The 26,195-nt window shown below is 39.6% G+C and overlaps 1 long non-coding RNA gene across 1 annotated transcript; it reads left to right on the forward strand.

Annotated features, from left to right (window-relative positions):
- The first annotated feature begins 4,496 nt into the window (after nt 1-4,496).
- LOC116986095 lies at nt 4,497-15,074 on the forward strand. The gene is made up of 4 exons (XR_004415410.1): nt 4,497-4,645; nt 4,937-4,942; nt 10,046-10,049; nt 15,063-15,074. It is a non-coding gene; the product is annotated as an uncharacterized LOC116986095 (long non-coding RNA).
- The last annotated feature ends 11,121 nt before the right edge of the window (nt 15,075-26,195 follow it).

Raw genomic sequence — 26,195 nt, forward strand, 5'->3', positions numbered from 1 at the left:
AAACCTTTCCTATCCACGTACAGTATCTGTCATATGTCTTTTAAATTATGTTATTGTACCTGCGTCAACTACCTCCTCGGGCAACTCGTTCCATATACCCATCGCCTTCTGTGTGCAAAGATTAAATCTTTCCCCTCTGACCTAAACCCTCTCGTTCTCGATTACCTACTCTGGATAAAAGACTGCATTCTCCTTATCTAGTCCCCTCATGATATTATACACCAAAATAAGATCACCTCCTATCCTCCTGCACTCTAACAAATTTAATCCTAGCCTGCCCAACCTCTCACTATAGCTCAGGCCCTCAACCCCTGGCAACATCCAAATCGTTGATATAATCCACAAACAGCAATGGGCACAGCACCAATTCTTGGGGCAACTGCTCTAGTTTGGGGAGGAGAAGAGGGAAATTGAGTCACAATAATAGTCTTCATCACTGCTTATTGACCTAACCTACTTGAAAGGTTTCACTATTTGGACAAAAAAATAAATCAGATTTCAAGTACAGTGGGGGACATGGAGTAAGATGGGAGATTCTTGTCAAGGCATATGAATCATATATTTGTCTACTCAAGTTCTTCTCTATTCTTACCTTTGTGCTCCAAATTAAAATGTTTTTACTTTAATTTAATTATAACTTATTTTAAAAAAAACTTCTATGTCTCACAACTTTACCCGATGGTCTGCGTGGACTTGGTGGGCCAAAGGGCCCGTTTTCGCACTGTATATCTAAAGGGCGGCACAGTGGTGCAGCAGTAGAGTTGCTGCCTTACAGTGCCAGTGATCCGGGTTTGATCCTGGCCACGGGTGCTGTCTGTATGGTTTGACCAAACGCTTTATAAATATCTTCTTTTCTTTATTATAAAATGTCCATAATTTCTAGTCAGTAGTCCAAGGACGTCCCAAATAAACATCTGGTGTCAGACCCCACCCTACCGGTCCCTGGCACCAATCTCCCAAGGAAGCAGTGGACGACGCTGAATAGATTCAGGACTGGACATGGCCCCTGCTTGGCCAGCCTTCACAAATGGGGCAGCAGCCCAACCCCATGGTGTGCTTGTGGAGAGCAGCAAACAATGCAACACATCATTGAAGCATGCCCTCAACAAAGACTCAAAGGAGGACTTGTCACCCTTCATACAGCAGATCAAGAGGCAACTGCTTGGCTAAAGGACTTTGCATTCGCTAAATAAAGTAGTTCTCTAGTCCAATTTACCATGACTGAATTTGTTGATCACTCTTTTGTAAGGGAGAAAAAAAAATTATGATATTACAGTAGATAATAAAGATTTATCACAAATCACCTGCTTGCTTTACCTACTTTCTACTATTAATAATTCAAAACTGACTGCTTCTCATCCTACAGTTTTAAACAATGTTTAGTGGCTGTCCACAATTCCATTTTGTATGATTCTCCTGATATTTCCTCGCGTACCTTCTTTCCTTTTGTAGGGCTACCATTAACCCTCTTTTATTAGGATTTTGTTGCAAATTTGAAACTTCTCTATGCACAAAAATATTATATCCTTTGCTCAAGTACATTCCATTTTTCAGATGTATTTTAATGTTTGTACTTCATTCGATGTGACCCAAGTTCTAAGTTAATAACTCCATAATGGATCCCTGCATCCTCATCTTCCAGGTTATAAAACTACTTTGATGAATTGGTAAAATTGGTGTTTCTATGGATTGCCGACATGATATGAGAATTTCATCGTCTCACAACACTGTAACCTTACCCTGGTTTCCCCACCTCCAAGGACCTTATGTGAGGCCAATTAAATAATATTTTCTTCTCAGACACCAAGTATTTTTCATTGTCTTTTTCATTTCATTACCTTTTTCATTGAAGATACATAATTAGACATTATCATGTTCAGCACAAAGATTATTTTGTATGTTTTACAAGGTCTCTAAAGAATACATACCTTTTATTTGACCAGGTTGGCTGAAGAATCGTCTTATACTTCACCTGCGAAAAGCAAAGTACACAATCACACATTAAAAGATTACCTGTGGCTTTTTCCTTCTGCCTGCTCACTCTTATCATGCATCATATAACTGTGCATTAAATACTTACATCTGTGCGATCATGCCAACCCAGACATTTTCCACACCTACTAAGGTGGTGCAATTCATGCCTAGGCTTCAAGGCACAAAGCCTAGGATTAGATCCAAAGTCAAGCAAAGTTTCCTCCAGTGAGAAATTAGCAGCCTCACAATAGCCATGATGCAGCCACCAAACGGGTATGACATTGGAGCATGAGGACCGGCACGGGGATATGGAAAACGGGGACTATAGGAAAGCATTAAAATTGTCAGTTGACATTTGCATTGAATCTGGCAAGATTTAATTTATAAATTACTGTAAAAGCACTTGGATATCTTCCTCTCTACAGCCTTTCAAGAAAATAAGATGCGTATTCATTTCTTCTTCACATATTCCTCCCATCCTCCTGTCCACGGCTGTTTACCAGGTAGCTGTTGGGATTTCAGAGACTTACGAACAGCAGATGCTGGAACCAGTATTAAAAAAAGGGATCCGCTGGGGAAACTCTGGGTCAGGCATCATCTGTGGAGGTAAATGGGCATTTGATGTTTGGAGTCAAAACAATTAATCTAGATTTCATGAAGTGTCTAGACCCAAAAATCAGCTATCCATTTCCCTTTACAGATGCTACCTGACCTGCTGATCCAGTTAGTCCAGTAGTTCTTCTTTTTTGCAGATGGTGGGACATGTTGTACCCTCCTACTGGTGAGATCGTCATGAATCTTCACTGTTGGGTACTACATGGCTCTGCCAGTGATTCGTACAGTGAAAACATTGCTGCAGTATACTGCCGTACTTTGATAAAAGGAAGCAACTGACAGAAAGGAGTTTTCTTGTAAATGAGGAAAACGTGTTTTTCTTTCAGCTCTCTGTGAAGGAATTTCTTACTTCTGGTATGAATATTTTCAAATTGTACTCAGAGAAGACATTTTAGGCATATGTGTTTGAAGATATGAATTCATATTTTTATGAGGATTATGTAATTTGCTTCCTTTTGTCATAGTATTATTGGAATGGTTTCCTGCCTAATATTTTGACAAAAGGAAGCAACTGTTTTATGTTCTCACCACTTTGGTATTTAACTATGTTAGGTATTATGTTTTGTACTGTCATAGTAATTATTCTCTCACACACACGCACACACACACGCACAATCAATCAGACACACAAACTAGTGTACAAGCACAAACACTTGCAAACACACAAAAGCAAAAAGAAGCACAACAAACTTACACAAACACAAACACATATGCACACAACCAGACACACACACATATACTCACAGTTCACACATACACAATATCTCTTGCATGGGCATGTTCCCATTTTACCAGATATTTCATTCACTTTTTTTCTTCTTTGTGTCTCTGATTATGATTTTTATAACAATGAGAAAAATTATTATGATGGTGATGATGACGATAATAATTATAATCATTATTATTATTATTATTATTATTAATTTACATGTAAATAGTATGGCTGCAATTGTTAGCTTTACACAAAAATGGTACACAAAAAATAAATTATACAAATGACAGAGACCTATTTTTCATTTGGAAGCCTCCACATTGATTTATAATTAACCATGTCAAAATACATACATGCAGGAGATTAATGTTAAATGAAGTGTTAAATTACTATTCAAGCCAAATTAGGGTAGTACACTGTACATGGTAATTGTAATAACTGTGACCATGTACACCAACTGAAACTGGTTTCAGGGAGTTTCAAATTTACTGCTTAAATGTGCACTTACTACTGACTGAAAAGCACCACTAATAATTGTTAAACTGCAATGCTACTGATTTGAAATAATTTATCAGAATACAAAATAACACAATTTATCATTCCCCAATAAAAAATCAATTCAGGTTTTATTAAAATCATGTATGCCAGCCAATGGCTGAATTATACATGTTTACAGTGAAATGGCATACATTAATAATTCATAACAGTAATTTGAGATAACTGTGATGATTAAAAAATAAAGTATTGCTGCTTAATGAAATCAAAATTGGATAATGTGATAATCATGACATACCATGAAATCATATATGTCTATAATTCAAAAGCTAAAATCCAGGGACTTATACATCAAACATTTCTACAATCTTATTATGAAAATTAAATTTACATGCTAAAAGATTATAGATAAGAGAAAGGAGAGAGTATTGGGTAAAATTTCGTAAGCAATGAAAAATCTAATCAATGACATTTGTAAGAACTTCCTTCAACACAATTGCACTGTTATTATAATACTGTTATTGCACTGTCGTAAACCATGTATGTATAATAAATAACTTTCTGAAATGCAATTACGCAAACCAATTTGTATGATAAAGACATAAAGGTGATATTACGAAAAAATTAATATGTGTAACAGTACATTACAAACATGGTCAGTTGCTTCCTTTTGTCAAATTGTTATATTTGTGCAGTTGCTTCCTTTTGACATGTTAATATCTCAGAAATGGAGGGTCATGTGACTTATTTTGTTCACCATTGTGTAGAGCATATCTCAAATACCCTAACACAAGCAATAACTCAATTTTGACAAAATTGTCAGTCGCTTCCTTTTGTCAAAGTAGGGCAGTATACCGATCATCTATTTTACCGTAAAAGACACAAAGTGCTGGAATAAACTAGCGAGTCAGGCAGCATCTCTGGAGAACATGGACAGGTGACTATTCAGGTCGGGCCACTACAGAACATATTTTCAAACCTACATTGCCATATTTTGCGTGGCAGAATAGCTTTCATGGTACATTGTAGTCCACATGTGAGTTAGATGCATAATAGAGTCACAGCCATCAATAGATAATTCTTGATAGACACAAAATGCTGGAGTAACTCTGCGGGACAGACAGCGTCTCTGTAGAGAAGGAATGGGTGGCGTTTCAGGTCGAGACCCTTCTTTCAGACTGATGTCCTTCGAGGCCCGACCTGAATAGTCACCTATCCATGTTCTCCAGAGATGCTGCCTGGCCGGCTGATTTATTCCAGCATTTTGTGTCTTTTTATGGTAAAGTAGATGATTGGGATACTGCAGCAATGTTTTCGCTGCATGAATCACTGGCAGTCGTGTAGTACCCAACAGTGAAGCTCCATGACAATCTCACTAATAGGAGGGTGCAACATGTCCCACCAGCTGTAAAAAAGAACTACTGGATTTACTGGATCAACGGGCCAGGTAGAATCTGTGGAGGGAAATCGATAGCTGACTTTTCAGGTCGAGACTCTTCATGAAATCGAAATTAAGTGTTTTGACAAAACATCAAATGTCCATTTACCTCCACGGCTGAGTTACTCCAGCATTTTGTGTTTATCTTCGATTTAAACCAGCATCTACCATTCTTTCCTACACAATTGATAATTCTTGATGCCCTTTTTGCTTGGCCTGATGGCTCAAATCCACCTGTCATTGCAAGCAGCTTCAGACTGAAGGTATCATAATAGGCCATCAGCCTGCATGATCCCAGACAGACATTAAAACAGATGTAATCTCACTAGGATCTGAGAAGATGCATGAAGCCATATGGATAGCATTATACCTTGCACAATGGGGAAGAGTAAAAGCCGAGTAAAGTCATGTGTTTTCTGCACACACTGGTCTCTAGCAAGATGTAGGGAAGATGACCAAAAACTTGTACAAAAGCGTACAATCCTGATAAGAAAGAACATACTCAATATGGAGAGAGCGGAAACTAGTTCTGCCACTCATAGGAAAGGACATTTTGTTGTATATTGGACCTGAATTTTATAGTATTTTGAGAGCTCTTTCATACATAAGTCATGTCCTCAGAACATGGGAATAGCCTATATAACCTATGTTAATCACAGACACTGTTTTTTAACTTATTCTTTTTAAGTTAACTTGTTTCAGAATTTTAACTGAAACCGTTTCAATGATTCTGTTGAATCCATGTGGAGGCACAAATAAATGTATTATATTTATACAGATAAGCAACTCAGAAACATGTTCTGTTCAAGCCATGCAAAGATGTGGTTTTGTTTAATTTTTAATTTTTATTTAATTCTTTATTTCAAACAGAATAAAAAATAAAAAGCAAGTATGAAACAGCATACAAAAAAACAAAACAAGAATATTTATAAAGTGTCATAAACAATATTTATAAATAAATGAATCGTATGCGTCCGAAAAGGAACAGGAAGAAGCCAAAGCTTATTAATTCCCACCCCTTATTCAACTGCTTATAATTATCTTATACAAATTTAGCAGCTATAAACACCTAGTATCTCTTAATCATATATACAACCCATCACCCTATAATCACCCTTCCCAATACAATCAGTATAACAAATATCCCACATTCTGAGGAATTAATGATGTAATGGAAAACAGGTGGTGAAAGCAATATTTACTCTGGTGTGAAGCAATATCATTTTTGGTTTGCTCCATATTATTATCCCTTATAATGAAATCGTCAATTAACCAGAATTCTTGATTAAAGAATGTCAGAAACATGTGACCATGTAAACTACTCAGTGAAATAGAAATATGCAGACTTACCCCCAGTGATATAGTGGGTTCAGTTGTTGAGCTGCCATCAAAACTGTAGACATCATGTGTGCTGATGGCAGAAAACAACTGATTTATTGGGCAGTTACATTATAGAAGCTATATTCAAATTATACATACCCTTAAAAAAAAAATCACTTTAATTTTGTTGCATCTCTTAAAAAGAATGCCAATGATCTGTCACAGACCTACTAAATTTAGTTTATTTTATATCATGTGAATGGCAATGAAAATTCAATTATCAACACGATGTGGATGTTGCTGGAGAAAAAAACATTCATGTCCATCACTAATTGGCCTTGAAATAAATGGCTTGCTGGGTCATTCTAGCAGAGACAATTCTGTTGATAGGTCTGGAGGCATAGATAGGCCAGAAAGGATAAATCAGATATTTATTTCCCTTAATTGGCTGGGGTTTTTAACTGCACTTCGGCAGTTTTGTGGTTACCATCCCTGATACCATCTATGTTATTCCAGATTTATTTAATATCTTTAAATTAAATTCACTCATATCCTAAGATAGTCATTTAGCCGTTTTGTTATGGTACCATAAGAAATTGAAACAAAGGCTATTCAGCCCTGTATGCCTGTTTCACCATTCAATAATATCATGGTTGACACTTTTAAGGATGTGAGGGAGGAGGTAACATGCTGGAGAATTGAGGCATGCAACAGAGCACACTTCAATTTCAGCTACTGTTCATTAAAAAACGATTTGAGATTTGTTTATTTCACCAATGAGGTTGTAAGTAAACTTTATCACATACTGCAAACATAAATGATCATGACTAGTTAAAGTCACCAAGATCCTTAGCGAAGGCGGCAGCTAATATCATCGAAGACCCTTGGCCATGTTCTTATCTCATTGTTATCATCGGAAAGGTGGTAAAGGATCCTCTAGGTTCAAGAACAGCTTCTTTCCATTAACAATCAGGCTGTTAAACCACAGTGCACAACCCTACCTCAGCAACAAACCACTAGTACAAAAGATCTGTCTTGGACCCAGCACTTTGATGCAATCATAAAGGAAGTCCATCAACACTGCTACTTCCTTAGAAAGTTGTGATTTGGTGTGTTCCTTGATCTTCCACAAGTGTATGGTAGAGGGGATATTGATTGGTTGCATCACGGCATGGTTCAGCAACTCAAATGCTCAGGAATGAAGAACAAAGTGGTGAACATTGTTCAGTCTATCACAGGTACTGACCTCCCCACCATTGAAGAGATCTATTAGAGGCGCTGTCGTAAAAAGGCAGCCAACATCATCAAGGACCCACACCACCCTGGCAATGCTCTCATTTCACTCCTGCCACCGGGAAGAACGTATAGGAGTCTGAAATGGGTGGTGGGTGGATGGGTAACAGTTGTAACTGGTAACAGATCACCAGTTCTTTTAATACATACCCATCTTCCATTTTGTTCTTCAAATTCGCAGTGCAGGCTACTCCCTTTTGCCCTATCCATGTTCGTTTTTCGTTTTCCAATTTTTGCTTAAAAACACGATTTATATAAGAAGAATTTAAACATTTAAATCTGATGTCATGTGACTAATAGCTTGTAAGGTTTGTTTAAGCATCAGTAAAACTAGTATTTGCTTAATACCAGTTATATTTTATTTGGTAAAGGTCCTATAAAATGCCCTGGAATGTACCACCATATTAAAAAAGTTCTTAATGATTACAAGTTGTCTACACACACACATATTTTCTTTACACATAAAAATTAAATAATACTTTAAAGAAAAGGCAATTTTCTCTTGAAAAAGCTTTGTTTTGATTGTTCCACTTTCCATGGAAAGGCCTCTTCAAAATGAAAACAAAAACTGAGAAAATCTTGAAAGTAACAAAATATTTGTAAAATGTATATATATTTTTTTAATACACTGACCTTTTGCTGCTTTTGGTGATGTAATTGATCCAGTTGATACCTAGAACATCAAAAGGAAACAATATAACCACTCAGTTTAGACAACATAAAGAGCCAATTCAAAAATCCAGATCTCCTACAGTCAATAGCAAGCAAAGATATGAGCTAATCAATGAATGTCAACATGTAAAGGCTATATCAGATTAAATTAACAATTTCCAGAAGGAATATGAAATGACATTGCTGGCAAAAGAGAGCACACAAATTTGATGCCATTCATTGTTGTGACGCATTAATAATTAGACAGAAGACCAAGAAGGATACAGTCATGGTTACGCGATTGCTTGGATATAATATTTGGTTATTCACCAGGCCTCATATTTTCATTACATATATTTATAGCTTTCTCTCCAAGTGAAGGTTAGATAATATCTTTGTCAAACAACCCTATTCACCATACTGATTTGAATATAACCTTGTTGAACATCCTATTAATGGCTGAGAAAGTAATGGACGCTCTGCCAGAACTGTTACAAGGTGAACTTAAGGAAAATCCAAAGAGATTTTATAATTACATTAAGGTAAGGAGGGTAACCTGAGAGATAATACTCCCCCCTTATAAACCAAAGCGATCATCTCCGTGTGGAACCGCAAGAGATTCAGGAAAAACCTGGGGAAAGATCAGTCTGTGTCTTTTATTGTAAACCAGCATCTGCAGTTTCTTGTGTCTACATAAGGGCTGATTAGGGATGATCAGCATGCTTTGTACATGGGAGATTGTGTCTGACGAACTGATTACTTTTTTTGAAGAAGTAACCAAAAAGATTGACAACATCATCTAAATGGACATCAAGCAATGTATTTGATAAGTTCCACATTTAGGCTGCTCTGGAAGGTTAGATTCCCTGGTATCCAGAGAGAGCTGGCCAACTGGATAGATAATTGGCTTCATAGATGGAAGCAGAGGGTGATAGTAAAAGGTTATCGTTTGGATTGGAGGACAGTGACCAGTCGTGTGCCACAGGGATCAATGATGGGGCCCATTGGTGTTTGTGGTTTATATCAACAATTTGAATGAGAATGTACAAGGCATGATTAATAAGTTTGCATATGACACTAAAGTTGGTAATGTAGACAGTGAAGATGGTTATCAAAAATTCTAACAGGATCTTGATCAGATGGTCAATGGAGTTTGCACAAGGTAAGTGCAAGATGTTGCATTTTGGGAAGTCTAACCAGCACAGGACCTTCAATGTGAATGGCAGGGTCCTGGGGAGTGTTGCAGAGCAGTAGGAGTGCAGGTGCCTGGTTCCCTGAAAGTGGTGTCACACATAATTAGGGTAGTCAAGAAGGCTTTTGGTACTGTGCCCTTCATCAATCAGGGTACTGAGTTTAGAAGTTGGGATGTTACGTTACTGTTGTGCAAGATGTTGTCAAGGCCGCATTTGGAGTACTGTGTTCAGTTTTAGTCACCCTACTATAGGAAGGATATTGTTAAGCTGGAAAGAATGCACAGAAGATATCCGAGGATGTTTTAAATTTGAGAGTAATCGAGTAGGGGAATGGAGTGAGGTCCTAACATAAAGTTGGGTCAAGTGCAGTCTAGATAGCTGCAGGACTATGCCTGCTGTAAGCCATTGGCTCTGATAATACAATTTTTTATATCAGTGCTTCAGAGACATTTACAGTTTTCTTCAATCATGTTTTTCCTCAGTCATCATTGGCAGGATCCTCATTTCCCAAACTTCAGCTTTCAACTCCTCTCCTCCCACAATTCAGGGATTGGGTTACCTTGGTCTTCATCTTTCACATCAGCTTCCACATTGAATATATCTTCCTCAGTAAATTTTGAAAATCTAGTGTGATGCCACCACCAGACTTGTTCCCTTCTTTCAACTAATCTCTCTGCATCTTCCTTGTTCACTCTTTTGTATCCCCTAATTCTCACTTAATTTCTTACTAAGCTAACCCAGAAGATCCAGCTGCTGGAAAGCATGAATATCTTGTTAGTGATAAAGCTAATAACATCCCTCCATCCTCACAGAACAGCAGCCGATGGCATAAAACATAAGCCATGGCAACATAAATCTCCAGTCAGCATGCAATGGTGACCAGAACCAGTAATTCTATGCCTTCTACAGAACCAGAGATGCTCATGATAAAAATATTAAGAGGTTCTCTGATTTTGCAATGGATAATGTCACTCAACATAACTGGCGTGAATGCAGGTTCAGCCATTGCCAGCAGCAATTTAATCATCAGTAAACTAATAGACTGTGTCACTACAGTGATAACAGCTGGCATTGACCTACTAATGATTTGCTCACTAGTGGCCAATTTGGGATTTTACAGAACCAGTCCTCTCTTGCCTCTCTCAACAACCTCAAATTATTTATTTGTCAACATTTCTTATAGACCTTACCTAATGGAAAGAGGTTTGTCTTTATTCAAGTATTTCCCTTTTGTCTCATCTGTATAATTTGCAGCAATTGCATTGAACATTGTTTCAGTAACTGTATTCACCTTAAGGCCATATTCCCTCTGTAAAAGCACAGACTGTATGTTATTTACCTATTAATACATTTATGTTAAGAGCAGCAAGAAAATATGAATATGATTACAAACAGAATAATATTGCATATACAGCTGCATGGAAATTAGATTTCATTATTGATGTGCTAAATATGAGCTGCATTTATTTCTAATGCCTCATTGGGAGACCAACTAAAATCAATGAATTGGTAACATTTATCTTTAAAAAACTATAAGGGCAATTTACTCCCATTTAAGTGTGCAAAAACACAACCTGCACAATTTCTATTGGCAGCTGGTGGCTAAGATTGCAGCTGCCACATTACTTAAAATTTCTGGGAATAGTCTCCACCTTAAAGTACATTCTTCATGGCAAACTCAGTAACTGTGTAAAAGATGGCCACAGGGAGAAGGAGGAGCATATCTACACTATTTATGGCCATAACACACTCTCCCAGCCCTAGCAATGCAGTGATCTGTCAGGCGGTGAGGCACATAGAGCAACATTTATACATCACAGTGGAGACAATTTAATTCATATTTGATGGGCATCTTAGCATGGGCATATTGGTCTGAAGGCCGTTTCCATGCTGTATAACTGATTTCCCCCCCCGTCAAAGTGGAAGACATGCCCAGCCTGACCTGCTGAGCATGTTGTCCTGCCCACAATTTCACAACTTTTACATTCTCACTGTGTTCTCACTTCTAATTGCTCGTGTTCACTCATTGACTATATATTCTTGTTCATAGCCTAATCCCATAGTCATCCTGGCTTTTCCCTATCAGAACCATTCTCTTTCACTAGAGCTTACAAAGCTTATTTGTCTCCTTTCCAGTTCAGATGGTGTCTTTGTCCTGAAACACTGACTCTTTCTCATCCCTCAGATGTACCCTGACCTGCTCAGTACTTCTATTCTTTTTTTGAATTTGTTTTACATTTCCAATGTGTGCAGTTTTCTTGATTTGATAGAGATATTATTTTATGAAAAGACCAATTTCCTTTTCCATCATTCACTGATCATCTCTCAATGAAGAATGACTTGGATGACATGGAGTATATTTTTTAACAGGAACAAGGGCATTAAAGTATTGGACTGATACATAGATACATAGACAATAGGTGCAGGAATAGGCCATTCGGCCCTTCGAGCCAACACCGCCATTCAATGTGATCATGGCTGATTCACAATCAGCACCCTGTTCCTGCCTTCTCCCCATACCCCTTGATTCCGCTAGCTCTAAGGGCTCTATCTAACTCTCTTTTGAATGCACTGTACGTGATTTAAATGCAAAAGTTAGCTATGTGGAAATTTGAAAGCAGCTTAGTAAGGGATTTGAAATAAACTTTTTCAAACAGCAAATGTTGAAAGGTGATTTGCATGCCAAAAGGAATGCAGGTACAGAACAAAGCAAAATTATCTGAGATCACCTTTTCACTACTCGTTATGATAGTTGAGTGTGATTAGGTAAAGTTCTCTGAAGGAAGCCAATTGGGAAAAGTAGAATGCTGCAGGAAAACCCAAGAGAAAATTAAGTTTGGACAAAAGAGGGAATTCTGATTTATAATTATTTATACCAGAAAGTTATGGTTGATCAATAATTGAGTATATTCATGGCCGAGTTCAACAGTCAATGAAGGATCACTGACCTGAACCATGTTTCTTTCTCTAGTGTTGCATATCCTACTGAGTGCACCTGGCTTTTCCATCTTTGACTTCAATTAGGAGTTTTGACATTAAGGGAATCGAGGGATTTTAGTATAATTGCTGGAAAGTGAAATAGACAATCAATCATGATCTTAATAATGGACTGAAAAGTCTCCATAGGCCACTAGGCATTCACCTGTCACTTTCCCTTTTGCATTTCTCCACTCAAACTAAAGGAACAAATTTATTTGATTATTTTTATACCTTTCAACTGGCTTTTATAATATATCCAAGTATAACCAAGTGTATTTTTCGCCAATAGCTATTTTATAATCATCAAATTGTACAGTGTGGAAACACGCCCTTCAGTCCATCAAATTGAGGGAGTGCAGCGTAGATTTACAAGGTTAATCCCCGGGATGGCGGGACTGTCATATGCTGAGATAATGAAGCGGCTGGGCTTGGATATTCTGGAGTTTAGAAGGATGAGAGGATATCTTATTGAAACATATAAGATTATTAAGGGTATAGACACGCCAGAGGCAGGAAACCTGTTCCCGATGTTGGGGGAATCCAGAACCAGGGGCCACAGTTTAAGGTGATAGGGCTCTTAAAGATAGTAGAGTCAGGGGATATGGTGAGAAGGCAGGAACGGGGGACTGATTGGGGATGATCTGCCATGATCACATTGAATGGCGGTGCTGGCTCAAAGGGCCAAATGGCCTACTTCTGCACCTATTGTCTATTATCAAATCTATGCTTACCTACACTAATTTCATAGCACTCTGTAAATTGGTCATTCAAGCACCTGTCCAAATGCCTCTTAAATGTTGTGCTTCAAAGATCTTCTTTCGCATCTCATTCCAGAAACAAACTACTCTTTGTGTGAAAAGGCTGTCCCTCAGATCCTCTTTAAACCTCCTCTCTTTCACCTTAAATCTATGCTCTCTAGTTTTAATCCCTACCATGGGAAACAGACACTGGCTTTCTCATAAAATTATGGAAATGCAGGGATTAGAGAGGTATGCATCACGTGCAGGCAGGGGTGAATAGTTTAACCTGGCATCATGTTCAGCAGAGCAATCGCGGGCCGATGGGCCGGTTCCTTTGCTGTATTGTTCCATGTTCTTTAAATAATTTTCTCAGCATCCCGCAAATACTTGAATATATTTTCTTGGTTCTAAAGCAGATGACCTCCCACACTCAACAACATTACCATACTTTTGCGTACTCTTGCACAATCATCCAAGTTTTTCATTAGTATTTGGTACAAGTACATCGTTCCCTGAAAGTAGCATCAAATTGGGTGGTGAAGAAGGCCTTTGGCACACATCAGTCAAGATAGAAGCTGGAACATTATGTTACAGTATGCACAATGGTGGTGAGACTCAGTTGGAGTATTGTTTAGTTTTGGACATCCTGTTGTAGTACAATTGCCATTAAGTGGGAAAGTGTGCAAGTAAAATTAACGAAGATGTTGGCAGGACTTGCGGGACTGGGAAGAGGGAACTGTGGGAAGAGATTGGGCAGGCTATAGCTTTATTCCTTGAAGAGTAGGAGGTTGAAGGACAATTTGGATGTGTATGTAATCACGAGAGGAATAGATACGGTGAATGAACAGTCTTTTTGCCGGAGAAATCAAGAACTAGAGGGCAGTGGTTTAAAATGAGGGAGAAAGATTTAACAGAAGGGGCAACTTTTTCAGTGGATTTTGGGGTATATGGAAGAAGCTGCCAGATGGGGCAGCTACAATAACAACGTAGACATTTGGAGTGGTACCAGGATAGGAAATATTAAGAGAAATATGGTCCAAACATGGCAAATGGGACTAGCTTAGATTGGCATCATGTACAGCGCGGAAAAGTTGGACCAAAGGACTTGTTTTCCATGCTGTATTGCTCTATGAAAAGTTTAGTAATGGCATTATTATTCCACAAATAGCAGCTGGAATTTAACCTGAGCAAGTGCGGATTGTTGCAGTTTGAATGTAAGGGGAATGTATATAGTTAAGGACAAGACCCTTAACAGTATTTTGAGGGAGAGGGGTTTTGGAGTCCAAGTAGATAGGGTGGTAAAAAAGGTATGCTTGCCGTCATGGCTAGAGCATTGAATATAAGTGTCAGGAAGTCATGATGCAGCTCTAAAGGATTTTGGTTAGGCATTATTTGGAGTTTTGCGAGCAGTTCTGATCCTCCCCATTACAAGAAAGATGTGAAGGCTTTGGAGAGAGTGCAGGTGGTTTACCGGAATCCTGCATGAATTAGAGGGTTTAAGCTATGGGGAGAGGTTGGATAGACTTGGATTGTTTTATCTGGAATGTCAGAAGTTGAGAGGAGACTTGATACATGTATATACAATTATGGGAGGCATAGATAGTGTAGACAGTCAGAACCTTATTCCAGGGTGGAAATGTCCAACACTAGAGGACATGGCTGTAAGGTGGGGGGGGGGGGGGGAAATTTTATTGGATATGTGGGGGCGGGTATTTTTTTACACCAATAGTAGTGGGGACTTAGAAGGCATTACTAGGATTGGTGGTGGAGGCAGATTCGATAGTGGCGTTTATGAGGCTTTTAGATAGGTACATGGAAGTGCAGGGAATAGAGGGATATGGATCATGTACAGGCAGATGTGATCAGTTTAACATCGCATCATATTCAGCATAAGGTTCACGAGGTTTTTGGGGTGGAAAGGGGTGATAGCGGTATAAAGGGGAGGGTAGTGTCTTGTGTTCTGTGTTTTGTGTCTACTGTTTGTGGGTAAGTGTGTCTGTTTAGTGTTCAGCCATGAGCGAATGGCGGTGCGGGCTCGACGGACCTGATGGTCTACTCTCGCACCTACTTTCTATGTTTCTATGTTTCTATAAACATTATGGGCCAAAGGGCTCTTTCCTATGATTTACTCTTTTATGTTTACCTTAAAGTTGGTTACCGTCGAGACCTTGCTTTCAAAGGTATGGAGGTCCAGTGAAAGTAGCCCTCCACATCTAGAGCAGGTGTGAGAGAATTTTTTGAGGACCACAGACAGTGAACTAGGTCCAGAAAACTTGCCATTTAATTTTGGCATGTACAGTATAACTCCAATAATTGTCATGCTTGGGAAACTAGTGGTGATAGATTAATAAATATTCTGGAGTAGATTTTGGATGTTAGTCATATTAATTGAACATACTTTTATTTCTTGTTTGTTTTCTCAGTGTGCCCGGGGAGTTTAAAAGTAGTGAAAAACAGAACATGTGTTAAAGGGAACACGTGAAATCGAATTGGTGAGTTTCAGCTTACTTACTTCAGTTTATCAAGCAAGCTTAAATATAGGCATTTCAGACCCAGGTCCCGATTCCCAACCCCAGCTCGAGTTACATACTCCACCCATTCTTCAGACCTAAACTCCTGCGCACATTCAGCCTACTTTTTGAACCTCCCAACTTCTGCCACACAAACAACCTGCTTTCCAGACTGATAGTGAGTACATTGGACGAACTGCCTGATGATGTAGCTGAAGCAGGTATTATAACAGCACTTAGTCACTTGGGCAGATACCTGGAAAGGAAAGGTTAAGCGGGATACGAGCCAAATGCGGGCAAATGGGTCTAGCGTAGATAGGACATCTTGGTTGGCATGGACAAATTAAGCTGTAGGGCTTGTTTCCATGCTTTATGACTCTAAATGGCACTCACTCCGGTCACCTAACATGAATTCCCAGTAATACATAGCTGACCCTGTGAGTGTGCAGATCTTCTGTGAATAGGTCCGTGTATTATTAGGACATAGTATACTAATGAATGACGCAGATGCCGAAGCATTTGGTTTTCCAAACAACCATAAACAGAATTATTGAAGTTTTACTGAAAGGGACGGGACTTATTTTGCATGCTTCCATCCTATCAGTGTGGATGTCATTGAAGAAATACGTGATCTGTCAGAAATCATATCGGTTTTCATTTAGTTACTCCCAGGCCTATGGAGACTGAATAAATCCCGAAGATAGAAACATAGAAAATAGGTGCAGGAGGAGGCCATTCAGCCCTTCGAGCCAGCACCGCCATTCATTGTGATCATGGCTGATCGTCCCTAATCAATAACCCGTGCCTGCCTTCTCCCCATATCCCTTGATTCCACCAGGCCCTAGATCTCTATCTAACTCTCTCTTAAATCCATCCAGTGATTTGGCCTCCGCTGCCCTCTGTGGCAGGGAAATCCACAAATTCACAACTCTCTGGGTGAAAAAGAGTTTTCTCACCTCTGTCTTAAATGGCCTCCCCTTTATTCTAATGCCCCTGTTATACATCTTTTCTATTAATTTTATTCTATCCCCAACTTCTCTTGGCAGCCACAGTTGCCTCCTACTCCCCTTAGAATCTTTCTTCCTTTTTGGTTTTTCAATTTTCAAAAGTTTTTCAATGAACTGCAAAATCCAGAAATCCAGATTTATTGAGTGATAAATCACAACTGCCAGAGATCAATTGGTGTTGGGAAAGCACCATATTTAAACGAAATCATTCACATAATCCAGGATTTCTAAATGAGCCTGGACCTGATAACACTTTTGCATAAAATGCCATCCTGTTGCGGCTCCAACTTTGGCTCTGAGAATTTTGAGTGCAAACAATTAGATAAAGAGGTGAGGGAAAATGGACTCATGCTAATAATAATAATGATCCTGTATTGTTTCATTCACACATTACCTTTCCTGGTTGACTCCTACATGTCAAGTCTGTTTTGTGTCTTTTGGAATTATTGCTGTTCTTTGGATTATTCTCCTCTTCACATTCAATGTTGTGGTTGATCTCATCCAATTTAAAGTTATCCATTTCGGAAGCCATATTTTCTGTGAATTTTTCCTGACAAACAGAATGCAAACAAAGCCTTCAGTTTCAGAGACTTCTTTCGTTGAACTTGATGGAGAAAATTTTCTATACACAGTATGTTGTACTTTTATGTGGTTGTCCTTTATGTACGTTCCACTTCTTTCATATTTATTTGCGGAAGTCACTTTCTCCAACTTGTCTTCCAATTGCATGCCCACTGCTTCATCTTTTGGGTTTTGAAATTTATTCTGATGATCATCTCTTAGTGATTTTCCATCAAATATTGAGCAAAATGTTTGATGCTTATTAATACGATCATCTGTTTTATAAGAAGGAGAAAATCATTTCAAATAAACCAGCTACATCAAAAAAAAAAAATCCAAAATATCCAAATTAAATTTTTAAAGGGCTAATGTTTCAGGTCAAAGACCTTTCAACAGAACTGAGCAGAGTAGAAACAAGTCAGTCTTGGTATGGTTCAATGGTCCTTTATTGTCAAGTCTACCTTGAGGTACAGTGAAATTTGATTTACCAGTCATACAAAAAAAGCAACAAGATACATAACTCTATAAAGATTAAACATAGACTTAAACCGCAGCAGCATGTGAGAATCCCCAAGGCACACTGCATACGCGGAGACCCAAAGCCATCAATTCAATGTCCGGGCCACACACACGCTTTTTCACTGTAATGTGACCAGAGTTGTACTGACCACTGTCACTCTGCAGTTCCTTTTTTTTTTTTTTTATTATTTTTATTAGAAGTACGGTAAATTACAATAATACAACACATATATCTTAATACATTTTCTGTACCGCTTCATTTTTTTTTAGCTTTAAGAAAAAGATAGAAGTAAGGAAAGTAAAGAAAGTGCGCAAGAGTCGTGAAGTGCAAGAGTGTTGGGAAAAGAAAGCCCCTTAGAAAAGAAGTTAGAGAAGGAAGTGAAGTAAGAAAGTAGACCCTAGAAAAGAAAGAAAAAGAAAGTAAGGACAGTCGCTCTATTATAACATTGAACTCCGCAGAAAGACTACCAACCAAGTCTGTTTTTGTTGTTTTACCTCCCATTGCCAGGTCCTGATACCATTTATTTATTTATTTATTTTTAAAATTACTATTGCACCTCATGCTTGTAATAGGTCCATAAACGTAGACCACGTCTTTTGGAATTGGTTTGCTTTACCTGCTAAGAGGAATCTCATCTCTTCCAGATGTAATGTTTCAAACATATTTGATGTCCACATTTTTATTGTTGGTGTGGGCGCATTTTTCCAGAATTTAAGTATGAGCTTTTTTCCCATTATTAGCCCGTAATTGAGTAAATTCTTCTGATACACGTTTAATTCAGGGATACCTTCCAATATCCCAAAAATGATCCATTCTGGTTTTGGTACCAGTTTTATTTTAATTAATTTTGAAAAAATATCAAATATTCCATGCCAGAATTTTTGGATTTTTGTACAAAAAACAAAAGAATGCGCTATGGTAGCTTCTTGACACAGACATTTATCACAGATTGGTGAAACATTAGGAAAGATTTTATTTAATTTAGTTTTTGAATAATATAGTCTATGTAATTTTTTGAATTGGATAAGCGTATGTCGTACATTGATCGAGCATTTATGCACCTGTAGTAAATGATTGTCCCAGCTCTCTTTTGAAATTTTTATAGCGAATTCTTGTTCCCAGTCTCTTCTAATTCCATCTGTTGTGGGTATTTCTATGTTTAAAATGATATTATATAAGTACGATATTAGATTAGCTGAGTCCGCCTTTGTCTTCATTGCTTCATCCAGTAAGTCGGAAGGCATATTATGATAGTCTTTTGTGTATTTTTTCAGATAATCACGAATTTGAAGATATTTAAAATATTGGTTATTTTTCAAATTATATTTCAGTTGTAGTTGTTGAAATGATAGTCATTTTCCCACTTCATACAGATCTTCGAGCGTTTTGATTCCCATTCTTTCCCATTGTATAAATGATTTGTCTATGATTGATGGTTTAAACGATGGGTTATTGACTATACTCTGCAGTTCCTGTCCGCCCGAAAAGTCAGAAAGCCGTCCACACTCGCACAAGACTCCGGGATGTCCTCATGGAGCGATGTCCCCGCAAACACCGAGATCAATGCACTCATGGCACTCCCTCCGAATCCTTACCAATGCAGGCAGCACGTTCATCTTATTTTCGGCAGCCTCACATTACCCACTGTGATGGAAGGCAAATAACGTATACCTTCTTTCTTCCTTTTCTCGCGTGGTCGGGGCAATCGAAACATCCAGTCGGGATGCTCGAAGCTTCCAGTCGGCGATCGAAGCTCCCGCATCGGGGCGATCAAGGCTCCCGCGATCGGGGCGGTCGGAGCACCTGCGGTTGGAGCTACCGAAGTCAATCCGTAAGCAAGGGACTGCCAGCTCCATGATGTAAGTCGTACCTCCGTCGAGGGAAAAGATAAAAAAGTTTCCCCCAACCCCCTTCCCCCCAAAGTAATATAAAAACTAAAGATACACTAAAACATACAAGTAAAAACAGACTAAAAACAACAAAAGAAGAAAGGGACAAGACAGGCTGTTGGCGAGGCTGCCATGAGGAAGGTAGCGGAGGAAGGATGGGAGAGCAAAGGAAGGAACAAACAGAATGTTTCTATATGATGAAATAATGTACCCAGTAAGTTCACAGTTAAGTGCTTTTGTCCATATAATGTGTTGTTAATGTTATGAAGTCTACATAAAATATGGCCTGGCAAGTGGTGCAGCAGTCGAGCTGCTGCCTCACAGCGGCAGAGACCCGGTTTGATACTGACTGCAGGTGTTATCTGTGCTGAGTTTGTACATTCTCCCTGTGACCACATTGGTTTTCTCCAGGTGCTCCAGTTTCCCCTCGCATTCCAAAGATGTGAAGGTTTGTAGGTTAATTGACTTCTGTAAATTCCCCCCAGTGTGTAGGATGTGAAAGTAGGATAATATTGAACTAGTGTATGGGTGATCAATAGTCGGCGTAGATGCCACGCTGTATCTCTAAACTGAAATGTTGCCTGGCATGCTGAGCTTATCCAGCACACTACCCTATACTATCGTGAAGTTTTGGTCATACATATTCTACCTCACCCTCTGGCTATTGTGGGGCCTATGGAGTGATCGCACCTTTTTGATTTTTGAGCTCTGAATCATATCGCTTGCTAACCATAGCAGACATACCCTCCAGATGTGCTCTCTGAGTGTCACCGTGACATTCTCCACCTTTCTTACCTCCCTCTCTACCACATCTGAAATATTAAAACCCTGGAATCCCTGGGAGCTACCAGTCGTATTCCTCTCGCAACCTTGTCTCCATGATGGCCACAACATGATAGTCCCACGCACCAATCCAGGCTGTAAGTTCATCTGCTTCACCCATTATACTTTTTGCATTGAAATAAACACTCATCAGCTTCACTATATTCCTTAACTGCTCCCTCCTGTTATTCCTTTAAGAATTATAAGTATTAATCTCTACCTTCCCATTAGTCCTTCCATTTGCTAACCTTCTACTCTGGTTCCCACTCCCCTGCCACTCTAGTTTCTTATCATGTGATAAAATTTGTCCAAACATATGAGAAGACAACATCCATTTTCTCCAGAGATGCACCCTGACCCGCTGAGTTACTCAGCATTTTGTGTCTATCTTTGGGAAGCGCAGCCCACGGGGAGTCAGCGCAGAGCGAGCAGCCTGCCTACTGCTTCTGCGGCGACCAGCACGACCAGCCGGAAGCTGCAAAGTTGAACTGGAAGCCGGAGTGAGACCGGGATCTACTGCACCTTCCCCACACCCCTCCCAAAACCCCCTTCCCCCACACCACACCTCCCTCCCCCACACCCCCCTTCCCCCACACACCCCCTCCCCCAAACCCTCCTTCCCCCACACACCCCCACACCCCCTCTCCCCTGAGTGGTGGAATATTGCTTTGGGGGAACGGGTTGCGTTGGGGGAAACAGGTGAGTGGTGGAATATTCCGTTGGGGAATGGGTTGCATTGGGGGGACCAGGCCTCCCGTGTGACTGGGACCCAACGGGTCCCACTTAGTCTAGTCTTCTTTAAAACCAACATGCAATATTTTATGTTCACCTAGACAGCAGATCAGGCCTTAAGACAATTTGTATATAACTTTACTATTTCTCACAATTACTTTCATCGTGAAGCTATTAAGAATTCCAAGTGTCATTGATCTAACCAAAGAGCATTATTTATTTAGACACTTTAAATATAGTAACATTTTCAACTCAGCAAATTCAAATGGAAGTTGATATGTGATACTGGGAACAAACTAAATTCCTGTTTTTATTTCAACTGTCTAAGGGAAAAGCTACATTTGCTGAGCAAGAGGTTAGTCACAGTAAAATAAGTTACAAATTAGATATGGATGGCTGAGCGACACAGTAGGTAAGTGTCGCTTCATCATAGCTCCAGCGACCTAGTTCTACCCTGACCTCTGATGCTGGAGTTTGTATGTTCTCCTTGTGACTGGGTGGGCTTCCTCTACTGCTGTCCCCCCCCCCCCATGCACCAAAGTCAAACTGTTTGGTAGGCTATTTGGCTATTGTATATTATGCATAGTGAAATAATTGGGGGCCGGGGATTGATGTGATGGTATACACAGTTGGACAAAATGGCTTTTTCACAGTGGATGGTGTATATGTGGAACAAGCTGCCAGAGGAAGTGGTAGATCTGGGTACAACTGCGACCGTTAAAAGACAATTGGACAGGTACTTGAATAGGGAAGGTTTGGAGAAATGTGGACCAGCTGCAGATAAGTGGGACTAGCTCATTTAGGCAACATGGTCTGCACAGACTAAAGGCCCGTTTATGTGCTGTATAGCTCAATGACTCTATGCCTCCTTCCATGTCATAAATAAATGTGAGAAATACAAGATAAGAATGTGAGATACCCACAACGTAATTTAGCAGCCAAATTGGATTACCTTGCTGAAATACATATTTTGTACATGTAGTTTGTCTTTCCACAGTACTGCAGCTTGATGCAGGACTATCAGAAACCCAGCATCTCTTCTTGGGAAAACACTTCCCATTCTTGTGAATATTGTCTAAAAGACCAGGTAATCTAGAAATATTAAAAACATAGATTTCCCTTGTTAAACAAGGCATTATCTTATTTAGAGATCAGACAATGTATCAACATGACCTGAGCAAACCTTCCTTTTGCCAGCCTTCTGCTCTGGATTGCACCCCCGACACTCGGGTTTAAACCCTGAATAGCAACAGCAAACCTCCTGCAAGGATATTGGTTCATCTCTAGTGCAGATGCAACATATCCCTTTTATACAAATCACCTCTATCCCAGAAGATATCCCAATGGTCCAAAATTGTGAAACACCGCCACCTGTACCAACTGTAAGCCACGCATTCATCTGTCTATTCCTACCCTCAAACACATGGCACCGGAGTAATCTGAAGATAGTACTATCCTCAAGGTCCTGTTTTTTTAAACATTTGCCTAATTCCCTATTCACCCTGAAGGACCTCTTCCCTTTTCCTACCCATGTCATTTGTGCCGACTTTTGACAATGACTTCTGGCTGCTCACTCTCCTGCTTGAGAATGTCCTTCAGCTGCATCAAACCAGCCTGGAGATCTATTTGTGGCTACAGCATTTCTGGTCGGTCCCACCAACTAACTGTTGCCCTGTCACAATTGCCCTGTCTATCTTCAGCCTTCCCTGCTGTGCTTCAGAGCTTGGCCTGGTGCCACAGACCCGACTGCTGCTCATACTCTCCTCTGAACAGTCATTCCACCCAATATTATCCAATACTTACTTGTTTTGGAGCACAATGGCAACAGGGTACTCTGCACTCACTCCCTACACTTTCTGATCCCTTAGGTGTGGACACATCACTATAACTATCTATTATGCTCTCATGCCGGATGATCCTTAGGTTGTCCAGGCACAGCTCCAGTTCCCTCATGTGGTCAGTCAGGAGCTGCATGTGGACGCACTTCCCACAGGTGTAGTCCTCAGGGACAGTGGAATTCTCCCTGACTTCCCACATCCTGCAGGAAGAGCATACATCACCTTACTGCCATTTTCACTGCAGAGGTTTTCTAGGAGAGGAACTTGTGAAAGAAGACCGCACCTTATTTAACCCTCAACCTTCTTGTGAAGCCTCCCAAGCCCAAGCCTATGCCCCAGCAGCTACCCACATACATTGCAATTCACCACAACACAGGCTGCTCCCAGTTGGCTGCTCAGCTCTACCTTCGTATTTTATTATTCAATGAGCCAATCGAATGGTTCTTTTTTAACTGTCCCGCAGCTGCTCTGCTCTTCTTCTGGGCTGGAAACGGACTTAAAACTGACGTTGTAATTGATTGTACTTAATAACCTCTCAATCTATTGCAAAAATACTACTTTTTTGTTGATTATTTTGCCTTGTCCAATAACCTTGTAATTCCATACAAATCTTTTAACTATTTACAATAGTGTGTTGAAAGCATTGTGTGTAGGGAAGCAACATTTCAGTGTTTAGCATTAACCTGCTTCATTAATCTGCATTAATCTGTCTTCCATCTACATGGTGCCGTCTGGGCAATGCTCTTCCAAAACAAAACTGATTCCACATAAACACTGACAGCCTCTCCGTAAACCATCTACTGGCTCAAGTTTGTCAAAGTAATATTGGGAATCAAGTACTGGATACTGCCACTGGATGTATAGGAAAATGTTTTAAATTACACACAGGTGTGGCACTGATCTTCATCCCACCACAAACCTAATTCCATGACAAATTCCTTGCTTTGACAAAAACGGAACTGAACTGATTATAACGAAGATAGACAGAAAGTGCAACTCATGTTTCTTATCTGATTGTGAGCAGAGCAACTAATTCACTACATCACCGGGACTTCCTATTTCCATACTGCTCCAGTCCATGCACTTCTGATATTTTTGCTCAAACTTTTCTAACTTCCAATATATTTTTTGCCATCCTCAAATCTACCATTAAGAAATTTCAGTGCTCCAATTTATACTAAATCCTGTTAACCCATCGGCCATTTAATCACGGCCATTTAATTTGCTAATTTAATATTATCATCCCAGTGTTCAAATACTTCCAAGCCACACCCCTCCCCATCTATGTAACTTCAGCAACCCCAAGAACCCTCCATACTTCAAGTCTTTTTTTCCGTCCACGATTTCTATTATACCACAATAGGGAATCCACCCAACACTTCCAAGACACTAAGCTCAGGAATTTTCACTTTAAACACACGTTACTTTTTGTTTAATCTTTCAACATAAGGCAACCTACTGATTCCACGTATTAGTCCACCTACTAGAAAGCTTCTCTGAACTACTTCCAATGTATTACAATGCTTCCTTATAAAAAAGACAAGTACATTACTAGCCCCACATTGTGTTAAGTTAGAGAATTTGTAAACGTCAAAAAAGTCCAACCATTATTTCCACCTACCCATGATAAGACTTAAATCCCATTCTAGAGACTTGTGAACCTTGAAGCCACGCATCATGATCATCACACAACGCAATTCTGAAGATGTGGCCAGATGAATTTTGGCCCCACAGCTCTCAGATGCAAGAAATCAAAGGAGTACTAATTTTTCAACCATCTTCTTATTGAAAGAAAGTATCTTTCTTCCCACAATTGTCAATGTTACTGCCAGGATTAAAGCTTTGAGCCTTTTGACTGAATACAATTTCTCAATGGAACTCCGCAAATCCAGATGAGACTATGGGCTGCTTCATTGGTCATCCCCACCACTATTGTAATCAAACCGTTAAAGAGCTCATGTTTACACTGATAGAATGATTTTAGACAATAGGTGCAGGAGTAGGCCATTTGGTCCTTCGAGCCAGCACCGCCATTCAATGTGATCATGGCTGATCATCCCCAATCAGTACCCCATTCCTGCCTTCTCCCCATATCCCCCGACTCCGCTATCTTTAAGAGCCCTATCTAGCTCTCTCTTGAAAGTAGACAGAGAACTGGCCTCCACCGCCCTCTGAAGCAGAGAATTCCACAGACTCACAACTCTGTGTGAAAAAGTGTTTCCTCATCTCCGTTCTAAATGGCTTACCCCTTATTCTTAAACAGTGGCCCCTAGTTCTGGACTCCCTCAACATCAGGAACTTGTTTCCTGCCTCTAGCGTGTCCAAACCCTTAATAATCTTATATGTTTCAATGAGATACCCTCTCATCCTTCTAAGAGTATACAAGCCCATCCGCTCCATTCTCTCAGCATATGACAGTCCCACAATTCCGGGAATTAACCTTGTAAACCTACGCTGCACTCCCTCAATAGCAAGAATGTCCTTCCTCAAATTTGGGGACCAAAACTGCACACAATACTCCAGGTGTGGTCTCACCAGGGCCCTATACAACTGCAGAAGGACCTTTTTGCTCCTATACTCAACTCCTCTTGTTATGAACGCCAACATTTTGCATCTGTAAAAATACTTTTCACATTCTCAGAATATCATGGCCAATAGATCATATTTAAATATATTGGCAAAATTAGAATCCAATTGGTTTCTCAAATACCAAATGAAATAAATGACTCGCTGATAATGTCCCTTAGCAAAGTTTGTTAAGGGTGGAGGACATTGATATATGAAAAACTCTTTTGTATTATCAATAGGCTAACAAAATTGAACTTGAAAGTTAGTATCGCCAATACTAAACTGAAGTGTATGCCATGTTCAGAGTTTGGAATGGGGCTTGAACCTATGACTTTTTA

This window comes from Amblyraja radiata, chromosome 23, assembly GCF_010909765.2.
Source record: "Amblyraja radiata isolate CabotCenter1 chromosome 23, sAmbRad1.1.pri, whole genome shotgun sequence".
Classification (NCBI taxonomy): domain Eukaryota; kingdom Metazoa; phylum Chordata; class Chondrichthyes; order Rajiformes; family Rajidae; genus Amblyraja; species Amblyraja radiata.